A 13,799-nucleotide genomic window follows, 5' to 3' on the forward strand; every position below is an offset into this window, starting at 1 on the left:
TGATTTTGGTAAAAAAGGGGGTCAGTTTTAGAGTGAATATAACAGTGTAAATATTGTGTACTCTTTTCAAAAGATAAACTCCCAAATCCTTATTTTTTCCTAAAATTACCAGACATCAGTAACGCAAAGGACAACATAGACTATAGAATACAGTATTGTAGTTCCTTTAGATATCAGTTTCTTATATCTACCTTCCTGTGTTCCGTCGGCCAGTCTTGAGGGTTTTGGATGTTTTACCATGATTCTTTCTTTAGGCCAAACATAAGATTAAGGAGGATGGGAAGGGAGAGGAATGAGTGAGGTCCAGGTATACCTCAAATTTAATAGGTTCTTAAGAACAGGAGGGAGTCTATTTGGCATTGTCATTTGTTGATTCTACATTCTTGAGCTAATTGTGCAGTATCCATGGTAATATTCCACCTAACGTCATAATTGTAGAAGCCACCAAATATATATCCAGTATATATCAGTATATATATATATATATATATATATATATATATATATATATATATATATATATATATATATAGTGTAACAAATCTAGATAAGATAGATGAACGTAATAAGTGCATTCTTCCAGGAACTAGATATAGATCCTTCCTGAGAGACACAGCTAGAGCATGTCAAATACAAAAGTGAATGCCAGTGGCAAACCAGTGAACTGAAAACGGAACTCTTGTTGGTAGATTTTGAGTAAGGATTACAAGTGCTGAAGGGGCTTTCAACTCAATAAGAACAAAGATGCCAACAAACCTGGTACTAAACCAAAGTTCAAAGACTGTACATGGACAGACTTATGTCTCCATCTGCATATGTAGCAGAGCAAGGACTTGTACGGCACCAAAGGAAGGAGAAGCCCTTGGTCATCCATAGGTTTGACTCCTAGTGAATGGGAAAGTCAAGGGGTAATAAGTGTGGTTATAGAGGCATAGGAGGGGGACTGCTTAGGGATCTTATGGAAATGAAACTGAATAGAAACATAACATTTGAAATGAAAATATATAAATATTCAATTAGGGGTAGGAGATTTGCTCAGTGGTAGAGTACTTGCCTAGCAAGTGCAAAGCCCTGGGTTTGGTCCCCAACTCTCAATAAAAGAAAAGGAAAAAAAAAAGAAATATCCAACTAAAAAGGCAAAAAAATGTTAAAAAATTAAGAAATAATACAAAAGAGAACTGCCTGCTAACCACACCTATTGACTCAGGAATCTAATGATTCACTGTCAGGGAATGGTAGTCAGAGTAATTCTAGTGGAAAGAGTACGATGATCAAACATCGACTAGAAGCACTTCTTTCTCCTAGATATCAGTGTCAGACACAAACTGCACTTTATGAATCCAAAGCATGGAGGAGCTTACACTGAGCTTAGGATATAAAATTTGTCTTTTTCTTCTTCCTTAGGATGTTTTACTATGGGGCAACAAAAATAAATGTGATGAGCTCTCAGAAAAACAATGGACCCCTTCCCAACAACCGGCTTTTGGAATAAAGAAATGAATGATATAAACTCTCTGCCTTCCAGCAACCATAACAAGCAGGCAAGTCCAGATGCTTCTGAGAGGCATCTTGCTCCTGAATCCCATATGTGGAACACTCAGATCAAGTCTATCTGTTTAGTGAAACCACTCAATGGCTATTCAGGACCCACTGAGTTTCTCATGAACCATATTTTTCTTCCTTTTTTTATACCAAGACAGAATTCAAGCTTCCTTCTCTCCATCTCTGACATTGTCATCCTCTGTGTTCTCCCTCCCAAATGGCTGTTTACTCTGAATTAGTGGCCAAATAGTAAACACTATTGGTACTGAAGGAACATCCAAGAGGCACATGCGGACACAATAACACTTTTGACATTACTGAAGAAACTAGGGCTCTCCAGGGTACAAGAGATTTTTCAGGGAGGGTCTAATGGTGATGCCACTGAGAACTGCAATAGCCTACCTTCTAAACAGCTTTATTTACATTGAAGAGATTTGAGGGTCCCCTTTCCAGGATGTCTCCTGGGACACAGAGGAAACCTTTACGTATTACATCTCTCTAAAGCTAGAGACTTCTCTTTGCTTCATTATTGGTTACATGCTCTGAATGGAGAAAGTTAGTCAGTGGCTTGACATGGGTAGAAAATATGTGTGGAGGAGATTCTTCTGGATAATAATTTTTTTCCCAGGTTGATTCCTGTGACATACAGTTCAATTTTATACGTTATCTCTGTTTCCAAAAGGCCAGTATTTTCCTTACAGATCTTTAATTGGGTGAATATATTACTACATTTTTTTACTGTACATTCCTTGCTATATATATATATTCCTGAATGTGTACTCAAAAATTCTGTTTTCTAATTCAATTTTTGCAATGACGTAGGAAATGAAGAGGCTCCAGCCATGCGTGAATATACCAGTGTATATATTGTGCACTACTTGAAAAGATAAACTCCATAATCTTATTTTATCAAAAAATTACCAGACATCAGTAAAGAAAGGAAAACATGGATTATAGAATGTGGATCTGTATCCATATTAGATATCAGTTCTCTAATATCTACCTCCTGTGTTCCCAAGGGCAGAATTGAGGCTTTTGGATATTTAACCATGATTCTTTCTTTAGGCCAAACATAAGATTCAGTAGGATGGGCATGCAGAGGAATCGGTGAGGTCCATTGAATCCTCTACATCATTACCTCATTGGTTTCATAATACCATGAGGTTTTATATTTGGCATTGTTCTTTGTCGATTCCAAATCTTTGATCTAGTTTCCCAGAATCCAAGTTAAAATTCCACCAAAGCTCATAGTTGTAGGAGACAGCAAAAGTATATATATATATATATATATATATATATATATATATATATATATATATATATATATTCAGCCACCAAATCTAGATAATGCAGAGAAGTGTCAATGAGAGTAACAAGATATAATTCTTTTCTGAGAGACACGGCTAGAGCTTGTCAAATGAAGAAGTGAATCGTAGTGGTAGACAAGTGAACTTTAAACCTACCCCTTTTGGTAGATTTTAAGAAAGGATTAGAAGAGCTGAAAGACTTTCAATACCATAAGAAAAATAATGCAAATGAAGCAGAGATTTCTGTTACTAAACCAATTGTCAAAGACTGTACATTGTCATACCTATGTCTAAACTGCATATGTAGCAGAGGATTGCCTTGTTTGGCACCAATGGAAGGAGAAGCCCTTGGTCCAATCTAGCTTTGACTACTAGTTCAAGAGAATGTCAAGGGGCAGTAAATGGGGTTATAGAAAATGGGAGGGTTCTGGGTAGGGAACTTATGGCAGGAAACTGGGAAAGAAAATAACATTTGAAATAAATATATAATCAATAATTTTAAAAGAGCAATGAAATTGTCTAAAAAATAAAATAAAAATGAAAGAAGAAAAAGAGAAGAAAACTGCAAGCTAACACACCTATTGACTCAGAAATCTAAAGGGTCACTGTCAGGCAATGATAGTCAGAGTAATACTAGTGGAAAGACTGAGATGATGAAATATCAAGTCAAAGCACTTCTCTCTCCCAAATATCAGTGTCAGAGATAAACTGCACTATAGGAATCCAAATCAACGAGGAATTTCCTCTGAGCTGAGGACAAAATACTTGTCTTTCCTCCCTTCTTCCTCAGGACCTTTTTCTTCTGGGCAAAACAAATAAAAGCCATGAGCTCTACGGAACAACAGTGCCCATCAAATAACCTGACTTTTGGGATAAAGCTGTTAATGATATAAACTCTCTGACTTCCAGGAACCATAAGAAAAAGGGAAGAACAGATGCTTTTGAGAGGCACCCTGCTCCTGATTCCCATATGTGGAAAGCTCAGATCAAGGCTATCTCTTCAAAACACACTCAACTAATACCCAGGACTCACTAAAATTTCCCATGGACGAAGAATTTTCTTTTATACCAAGAGAGAAAGCCAACTTCCATCTCCCCATCTCTAATCTCTTCATCCTCCCTGTTCTCCCTCCCAAATTGTTGTTTATTCTGAATTATTAGCCAAATAGTAAACCCTAGAGGTACTGAAGGAATATCTGTGAGTTGCTGTCATGCCAAAACTTGTGTCATCACCCAAGAACTTCGAACTCTCCAGGATAGAAGAGATTTTTCAGGGCAGGCCTAATGATGGTGTCTCTGAGAATTCCATGGCCTACCTGCTAAACAGCTTTCCTTACATTGACCAGATTTGTGGGTGCATTTTCCAGGAGTGTATCATGTGACACAGTGGAAACCTTTATGTACTGCATCTCTCTAAAGCTAGAGACTTCTCTTTGTTCATTATTGGCTACATGCTCTGAATGGAGGAAGTTATTCAGAGGCTTGGCAGAGGTAGAAATGATCTAGGTACATAAAGTGGAGGAGATTCTTAAGGATAATAATTTTATTCCCAGTTCCATTCCTGTGACATACCGTGCTATTTCCTAGGTTTTCTCTATTTCCCAAACGCCAGTATTTGCACCACACAACTTTAATTCACTGAATATTGTATTACCTTTTCTTATTGTACATTCTATGATAGGGGATTTTTATATATTCCTGTATGTGTACTCAAAAATGGTATTTTCCAATTCAGTTTCATGCAATGATTTTGGCAAAAAAGGGGGCCAGGCTATAATGAATACAACAGTTTAAATATTGTGTACCTACTTCAAATGATAAACTCCCAAATTCTTATATTTTCAAAAAATTCGAGATATCAGTAAAACAAAGGACAGCATGGACTATAGACTGTGGTTCTGGAGTCCCATTAGATATCAGTAATGTAATATCAAAATTCCTGAGTTCCCAGAGACACACTTGAGGGTTTTGGATATATTTCCTTGATCCTTTCTTCAGGCCAAACATACATTCATGAGGATGGGCAGGGAGAGGAATGGCTTGAGGTCTAGTTAAAACTCAACTTCAATAGTTTCATAAGAACAGGAGAGAGTCTATTTGGAATTGTCATTTTTGGATTCTACAATCTTGACCTAGTTTCCCAGAATCCATGTTAAAGTTCCACCTAACATCATACCTCTTGGAGCCAACAAAAGTATGTGTGTGTGTGTGTGTGTGTGTGTGTGTGTGTGTGTGTGTGTGTGTTGTGTGTGTGTGTGTTTGTGTGTGTGTGTGTGTGTGTGAGTGTGTGTGTGTGTGTATATATAAAATCAGACACCAAAACTAGATAAGATTAATGAAACTAAGAATCGCACGCTGCTGGGAACCGGATATAGAATTTTCCAGAGAGACACTGCTAGACCATGTCAAATACAGAAGGGAATCCTAGTGGCAAACCAGTGAACTGTAAACTGACGACACATTGGTAGATTTTGTGAAAGGATAACAAAAGATGAAGGGGCTTTCAACTCAACATAACTGTTTCAACAAACCAGAGCTTTCTGGTACTAAACAAATATTTGAAGACTGTACATGGATAGACCAATGACTCCAAATGCATATGTAGCAGAGGATGGCCATGTTGGGCACCAATGGAAGGAGAAGCCCTTTGTCCAAACTAGGTTTGACTCGCCTTTCAAGGGAATGTCAAGGTGCAGTAAGGGAGGTTATATAAGAAAGGTAGGGGGACAGGTAACGGGTCTTACAGACAGGAAACTGGGAAAGAAAAAATATGAAATGTAAATATAGAAATATTCATTTAAAAAAAGCAACAGAACTTAGTAAAAATAAAGAAAAATGAAAGAAATAAAAGATAGGAAAACTGCAGGCTAATGTCACCAATGGTCTCAGAAATCTAAAGGGTCACCTTCAGAGAATGGGAGTCAGAGTAATACTAGTGGAAAGGCTGATATCATGAAGTGTCAACTAGAAGCACGATATCAGTGTCAGACACAAACTGCATTACAGGAATGGAAAGCATGTGGGAGATTCCTCTGAGCTGAGGACACAATACTTGTCTTTACCTCCTTCCTTAGGACCTTTTTCTTTTCGGCAAAAAGAATAAAGGCATGAGCTCTCAGGAAAACAACTGTATGATTCCCAACACCTGGCTTTTGGAATAAATAAATGCATGTTATAAACGCTCTCACTTCCAGGTATCATAACAACAGGGAAGTCCAGATTCTTCTCAGAGGCTCCCAGCTCCTGATTCCGAAACGTGGAAGACTAAGACCAAGGCTTCTCTTCAGCGAACACACTTAGCCCCTACCCAGGACTCTCTGAACGTTCCCAGTGGTGGCATATTTCTTCTTCTTTTTTTTATTTTTATTTTTTAATGAAAACAGAAGGCCAGCTGCCTTTTCCCCATCTCTGGTCTCTTCAGCCTTTTTGTTCTACCTCCTAAATGACTGTTTACATTGAATGAGAGTCTAATTAGTAAACCTGGATTTACAGAAGGAATAACCCTTAGGCTATGCTGTGATGACAACACTTGTGGCATCACAGAAGAAGCTAGTGCACTCCAGGGTACAAGAGATTTTTCAGGGAGGGCCAAATGGTGATGTCAATGAGAACTGCCTTAGCCTGCCTGCTGAACTATAATGGCCAGATTTGAGAGTGCCCCTTCAAGGAGTGTTTCCAGTGAAACAGAGGAAACCTTTATGTATTCATCTCTCTAAAACTAGAGACTTCTCTTAGCTTCATTAGTGTTTACATGCTTTGAATGGAGAAACTTAGTCAGAGGCTTGTCATGGGTAGAACATATCTAGGATCATGGAAGGGAGGAGATTCTTCTGAACAATAATTCTAATCCAAAGTCCATTCCTGTGACCTTCAGTTCAATTTCCTAGCTTTTCTCTGTTTCCCAAAGGCCAGGATTTTCCCTACAGCCCTATTATTGAGTGAACATTGTATTTCATTTTCTTACTGTACATTCCTTGAAAGGGCACTATATATATATATATATATATATATATATATATATATATATATATAAATATATATATATATGTGTGTGTGTGTGTGTGTGTGTCCTGAATGTGTAGTCAAAAATTCTGTTTTCCAATTCAATATTTTTGTAATGAATTTGAGAACAATGGAGGCCAAGGCAAAGAGTGAATACAACAGGGTAAATACTGTGTAATTACTTCAAACGATAAACTACCAAATCCTTTTTTTATAGAAAAATTACCAGACATCAGTAAAGCAAAGTACAACATGGACAAGAGAAAGAGATTCTGTAATACCTTTAGATGTCAGATAGCTAATATATACCTTCCTTTGTTCCCAGGGTCAGGCTTGAGGGTTTTGGATGTTTTACATGGTTCTTTCTTCAGATAAAACATAAAAGTCAGGAGATTGGGCAGGGAGAGCAATGGCTTGAGGTCAAGGAAAACCTCAACATTACTAGTTTCATAAGAATAGAAGGAAGTCAATTTGGTATTTTCATTTGTAAATTCTAAATAATTGATGTAGTTCCAAAGTATCCATGTTAAATTCCACCTAATCTCATGGCTTGTATGAGACACACACACACACACACACACACACACACACACACACACACACACACACACACACACACATATATATATATATATATATATATATATATATATATATATATATATATATATAATGACTGTTTAAGCTAAGAATTGCATGCCTCCAGGAGCAGGATATAGATCTTTCCTGAGAGACACAGCTAAAGCAGGTCCAATAGAGAAATGAAAGCTAGTGGCAAACCAGTGAACTGAGAACGGACCTCTTGCTAGTAGATTTTGAGAAACGATTACAAGAGCTGAAGGGGCATTAAAACCATAAGAACAACAATTCCAAGGAACCAGATATTTCAGATACTAAACCAATATTCAAAGAATGTAATGGACAGACTTAAGGTTCCAACTGAATATGTAGCAGAGGATGGCCTTTTTGGGCACCAAAGAAAGGAGAAGCTCTTTGGTTTCATCACTAGGTTTAGCTCCCAGTTTATGGGAATGTCAAGGGGCAGTAAGGGTGGTTTTAGAGGAATTGGATGGGGACTACTTAGAGATCTTATGGACAGGAAACTGGAAAAGGTAATACAGAAGTATGGAATTAAAAGCAAAAAAATATTCAAAATGAAAGAAATTAAGGAAAAGAAAACTGGCTGCTAATCACCCCTATTGACTCAGAAATATAAAGAGTCACTGTCAATGTATGGTAGACAGAGTAATACTAGTTGAAAGACTGAGATCATGAATTCTCAACTAGAAGCACTTTTCTCTCCCATATATGAGTGTCGGACACAAAATGCACACTGTAGGAATCCAAAGCTTGGAGGAGTTTACACTGAGCTGAGGATAGAATAATGACCTTTCCCTTCTTCCTTAGGATGCTTTTCTACTGGGAAAAAAGAATAAAAATGATGAGCTCTCACGAAAACAGCACCCTTCCCAACATTTGGATTTTGGGATAAAGAAATTAGTGATATAAACTCTCTGATTCCAGGAACCATAGCAAGCAGGGAAGTCCAGATAATTCTGAGAGAATCCCAGCTCCAGGTTTGCATATCCAAGGCTCAGATCCAGGCTATCTCTTCAGGTAACCAACAGAGCCCCTACCCAGGACTCTTGTATATTTCCCATGGACCAGGTATTGCTTCCTATTTTATATACCAAGACAGAAGTCCAGCTTCCTTTTCCCCATCTCTGATCTCTTCATCCTCTTTGTTCCCCTTCCCAAAGACTGTTTACTCTGAATTATAGGAAAATTAGTAAATCCTAGAGGTACTGAAGGAATATCAGAGAGGGAGATGCATACAGGACAACACTTGTGACATCTCAGAATAAACTAGGGCTCTCCAGGATACAAGAGATTTTTTTCAGGGATGGACAAATGATAATGTCACTGAGAACTGCCATGACTTACCTGCTAAAAAGCTATCTTTATATTGACCAGATCTGGCGGTGCTCTTTCCAGGATAGTCTCCTGTGACACTGTGGAAACCTTTCCTTACTACATCTCTCTAAAATTAGAGACCTCTTTGTGCTTCATTAGTGGTTGCCTGCTCTGAATTGAGAAAGTTAGTCAGGGGATTGCAATTGGTAGAAAAGATCTAGGAACATGGAGTGGAGGAGATTCATCTGGATAATAATTTTATTCCCAGGTCCATTCCTGTGACATAAAGTTCAATTTTTTAGGTTTTCTCTGTTTCCCAATGGCCAGTATTTTCCATACAGACCTTTAATTGGCTGAATATTGTATTACATTTTCTTTTCTTTTTTTTTTTTTTTTTTTTTGAGCCGGGGACTGAAACCAGGGCCTTGAGCTTGCTAGGCAAGCGGTTTACCACTGACCTAATTCCCCAACACTCTATTACACTTTCTTATTGTACGTTCCTTGATAGGGGACTTTATGTATATTCCTGAAAGTATACTCAAAAATTCTGTTAACGAATTCAATTTTTTGCACTTGTTTTATAAACAAAGGGGACCAACCTATAGAGTGAATATAACAGTGTATATATTGTATACCTACTTCAAATGATAAACTCAAAACTCCTTATTTTATCCAAAAATTACCAGACATCACTATAGCAAAGGACAACATGGAGTATAGAATGCGGTTTTGAAGTCCCATTAAGTTACAGTTCTGTAATATCTACCTTCCTGTTTTCCCAGTGCTAGACTTGCAGGTTTTGGATGTTTTACCATGATTCTTTCTTCAAGGAAAACAAAATTCAGGAGGATGGGCAGGGAGAGGAATGGCATGAGGTCCAGGGAAACCTCAACTTCAATAGGTTCATAAAAACAGGAGGAAGTCTATTTGGCATTTGTGAATTCTACATTTTTGACCTCCTTATGCAGAATCTATGTCTAACATCATAGCTGAAGAAGCTGTAGATAGATTAGATATAGAGATAGAGATAGAGATAGAGATAGAGATAGATAGATAAAGATACAGATACTGATACAGATACAGATACAGATATAGATATAGATTGATAAACATATCTGCCACCAAAACTAGAAAATATTGTTGAAGCTAAGAAGTGCATGCTGCCAGGAACCGGATATATATATATATATATATATATATATATATATATATATATATATATATATATTTCCTGACAAACACAGCTAGAGCATGGTAAATACAGAAGTGAATGTTAGTGGTAAACCAGTGACCTGAAAACGGACCTATTGCTGGTAGATTTTGAGAAAGGATTACAAGAGCTAAAGGGTTTTTTAGCCCCATAAGAACAACAATGGCAATGAACCAGAGCATTCCAATTATAAACCCATATTAAAAGATTGTACATTGAGAGACCTATGGTTGAAAATACACAGGTAGCAGAGGATGGCTTTTTGGGCACCAATGGATGCAGAAGCCCTTGATCCTCCCTAGGTCTGACAGCCATTTCAAGGGAATGTCAAGGGGCAGTAAGAGGAAGTATAGAATAATGGGTGGGGGACCGGTTAGGGACCTAACCTACAGGAAACTGGGATTGGAAACAATATTTGAAATGTAAATATAGAAATATCCCATTCAAAAAAGCAATAAAATTTGCTATAAAATTTGAAAAATAATAAAAAAATTAAAAGAAAAGAGAATTGCCAGCTAATCACATATTCACTCAGAAATCTAAAGTGTCACTCTCAGGAGAGTAATACTAGTGGAAAGACTGAGATGGTGAAGTCTCAAATAGAAGCTCTTCTCTCTCCCAGACATCAGTGTCAGACACAAACTGCACTATAGCCATCCAAAGCATGGAGGAGTATACAGTGAGCTAAGGACATAATATTTGACTTTCCCCTCTCCCTTAGGACATTTTTCTTCTGGGCAAAATGAAAAAAAAATGATGAGCTCTCAGGAAAACAATTCTGCACTTCCCAACACCTGGCTTTGGAATAAATAAAATAATGTTATAAACTCTCTGATTTCCGGGAACCATAAAAAGCAGGGAAGACCAGATGAGAAGCTCTCATCTCCTGTTTCTCAGATGTGGAAGGCTCAGATCAAGGATAACTCTTCAGTGAACTCAGTGAACACCTACCCATGAAACACTGAGCTTTCCCATGGATGACATATTTCTAGCATTGTTTATAACAAGATAATGGTCAGCTTCCTTCTCTCCATTTCTGATCTCTTCGTCCTTCTTGTTCTCACTCCCAAATGGCTGTTTACTCTGAATTAGAGGACAAATAGTAAACACTAAAGGTACTGAAGGAATATCTAAGAGACAGTTGCTTTCAGCACAACACTTGTGATATCATGGCAGAAGCTAGGACTTTCCAGGATACAAGAGATTTTTCAGGTAGGGCCGAATGATGATGTCATTGAGAACTGCCATGGCATACCTGCTAAACATTCCTCCCAATGACGAGATTCAAAGGTGGCCTTTCCAGGAGTGTCTCCTGTGATACAGTGGAAACCTTTATGTACTCCATCTCTCTAAAGCTAGTGACTTCTCTTTGCTTCATTAGTGGTTACATCCTGTAAATGGAGAAAGTTAGTCAGGGGCTTGTCATGGGTAAAAATGATTTAGGCATATGGACAGGAGGAGTTTCTTCTAGATATTATTTTTTCCCAGATTCATTCCTGTGACATACAGTTCATTTTTTTCTCTGTTTCCCAAAGTCCAGTTTTTTTCCATACAGACCTTAATTGAATAAATATTGTGTTTCACTTTCTCATTGTACTGTCATTGTTAGGGGACTTTATAAATATTTTTGAATGTGTACTCAAAAATTCTGCTTTCCAATTCCATTTTCTGCCATGATTTTGGCAACAAAGGGGCCCGTCTATACAGTGAGTATAACAGTGTAAATATTGTGTACCTTCTTCAAATGAAAGACTCCCAAATCCTTATTTTATTCAAAAATTTTCAGACATCAGTAAAGCAAAGGACCACATGGTGTATAGAATTCGTTTCTCTAGTCCCTTTTGATATCAACACTACAGTATCTACCTTCCAGTGTTCCAGTGCCAGATGTGAGGGTTTTGGAAGCTTTACCGTGATTCTTTCTTAAGGCCAAACATGAGATGCAGGAGGATGGGCAGGGAAAAGAATGGCTTGAGGACCAGTGAAACCTCAACTTCAATAAGTTCATGAGAACAGGAGGAAGTCTATTTGGTATTGTCCTTTGTGGAGTTTACATTCTTGGCCTGGTTGCACAGAATCCATGTTAAAATTCCACCTTACGTCATAACTGTAGCAGCCATCAAGCATATATATATGCCACCAAAACTAGATAATATTGATGAAGCTAAGAAGTGCATTCTCCCAATAAATAGATACATATCTTTCCTTAGAGACACAGATAGATCATGTCAAATACAGAAGCGAGTGCTAATGGCAAACAAGTAAATGGACCTCTTGTTGGTAGATTTTGAGAAAGGCTTACAAGAGATGAAGGGGCTTTCAAACGCATAAGAACAACAATGTCAATGAACCAGTGCTTTCTGGTAGTAAACCAATATTCAAAAATGGTTCATGGACAGAATTATGGCTCGAACAGCACATGAGACATAGTATGTCGTTGTTGAGCATCAATGGAAGGAGAAATCATTTGTTCTCCCTGTGTTTGACTCCCAGTTCAATGGAATGTAAAGGGGCAGTAAGGGGAGCAGTAGAACAAGGGGACAAGACAGGATAGGGATCTTATGGGCAGGAAATTGGGAAAAGAAATAACATTTGAAATAAGAATATAGAAATATCCAATTAATAATAAGGAATATAATTTGGTGAAAAATAAAAAAAGAAAGGAATTATATAAAAGAACATGACCAGCTAATCATACCTATTGACTGAGAAATCTAAAAAGTCACTGACAAGGAAGGATAGTCAGAGTAATACTAGTGAAAAGACTGAGATGATGAAGACTGAACTAGAAGCACTTCTCTTTCCCAGATATCAGTGTCAAACACAAACTGCACTATAGATATCCAAAACATGGTGAAATTTTCTGTGAGCAAATACACAATAATTGTCCTTCCCTTCTCCCTAATGTCAGTGTCAGACACAAACTGCACTAAAGGAATCCAAATCATGGAGGAGGTTAATCTGAGCTGAGGACATAATACTTGTCTTTCCTTTCTTACTTAGGACCTTTTTCTTCTGTGAAAAACAGAATAAGAGCAATGAGCTCTCAGGTAAACAACCATTCCCTTCCTAACACTTGGCTTTAGGGATAAAGAAATTAATGATATAAACTCTCTGATATCCAGGAACCATAACAAGCAGGGAAGTCCAGATGATTCTCAGAGGCTCCTTGCTCCATAGTCCCATATGTGGAAAGCTCAGGAAAAGGCTATCTCTTCAGCCAACCCACTCATTCCCTACCCAGGACGCAGAGCTTTCCCATAGACCACACATTTCTTCCTTTTTTATTAGCAAGACAGAAGGCCACCTTCCTTCTCCTCATCTCTGATCAATTCATGCTCTTTGTTCTCCCCCCTCAAATATCTGTTTACTCTGAATTAGAGGCCAATTCGTTAACCCTTGAGGTACTGATGAAAAATCTGAGATTAAATTGCTGTCACAACAACACTTGTGACATCATAGAAGAAGCTAGGGCTCTGCAGGATACAGGAATTTTTTTTAAGGAGGGCCTAATGATGATATCACTGAGAATTGCATTGGACTACCTGCTGAACTGCTTTACTAACATTGACTAGATTCAAGGGTGCACTTTACAGGAGTGTCTCCTGTGAATCAGTGGAAAACTTTACATACTATATCGCTCTAAAGTTAGGGAATTCTCTTGGCTTCATTATTGTTTACATGATCTGAATGGAGAAAGATAGTCAGGGGCTTGGCATGTGTAGATAAGATTTAGGAACCTAGAGTGGATGAGATTCTTCTGGATAATAATTTTATTCCCAGGTCGATTCCTATGGTCTTTTGTTCAATTTTCTCAGATAACT

Source organism: Rattus norvegicus, chromosome Y, assembly GCF_021556685.1.
Source record: "Rattus norvegicus strain SHRSP/BbbUtx chromosome Y, alternate assembly SHRSP_T2T, whole genome shotgun sequence".
In the NCBI taxonomy this organism is placed as follows: Eukaryota; Metazoa; Chordata; class Mammalia; order Rodentia; family Muridae; genus Rattus; species Rattus norvegicus.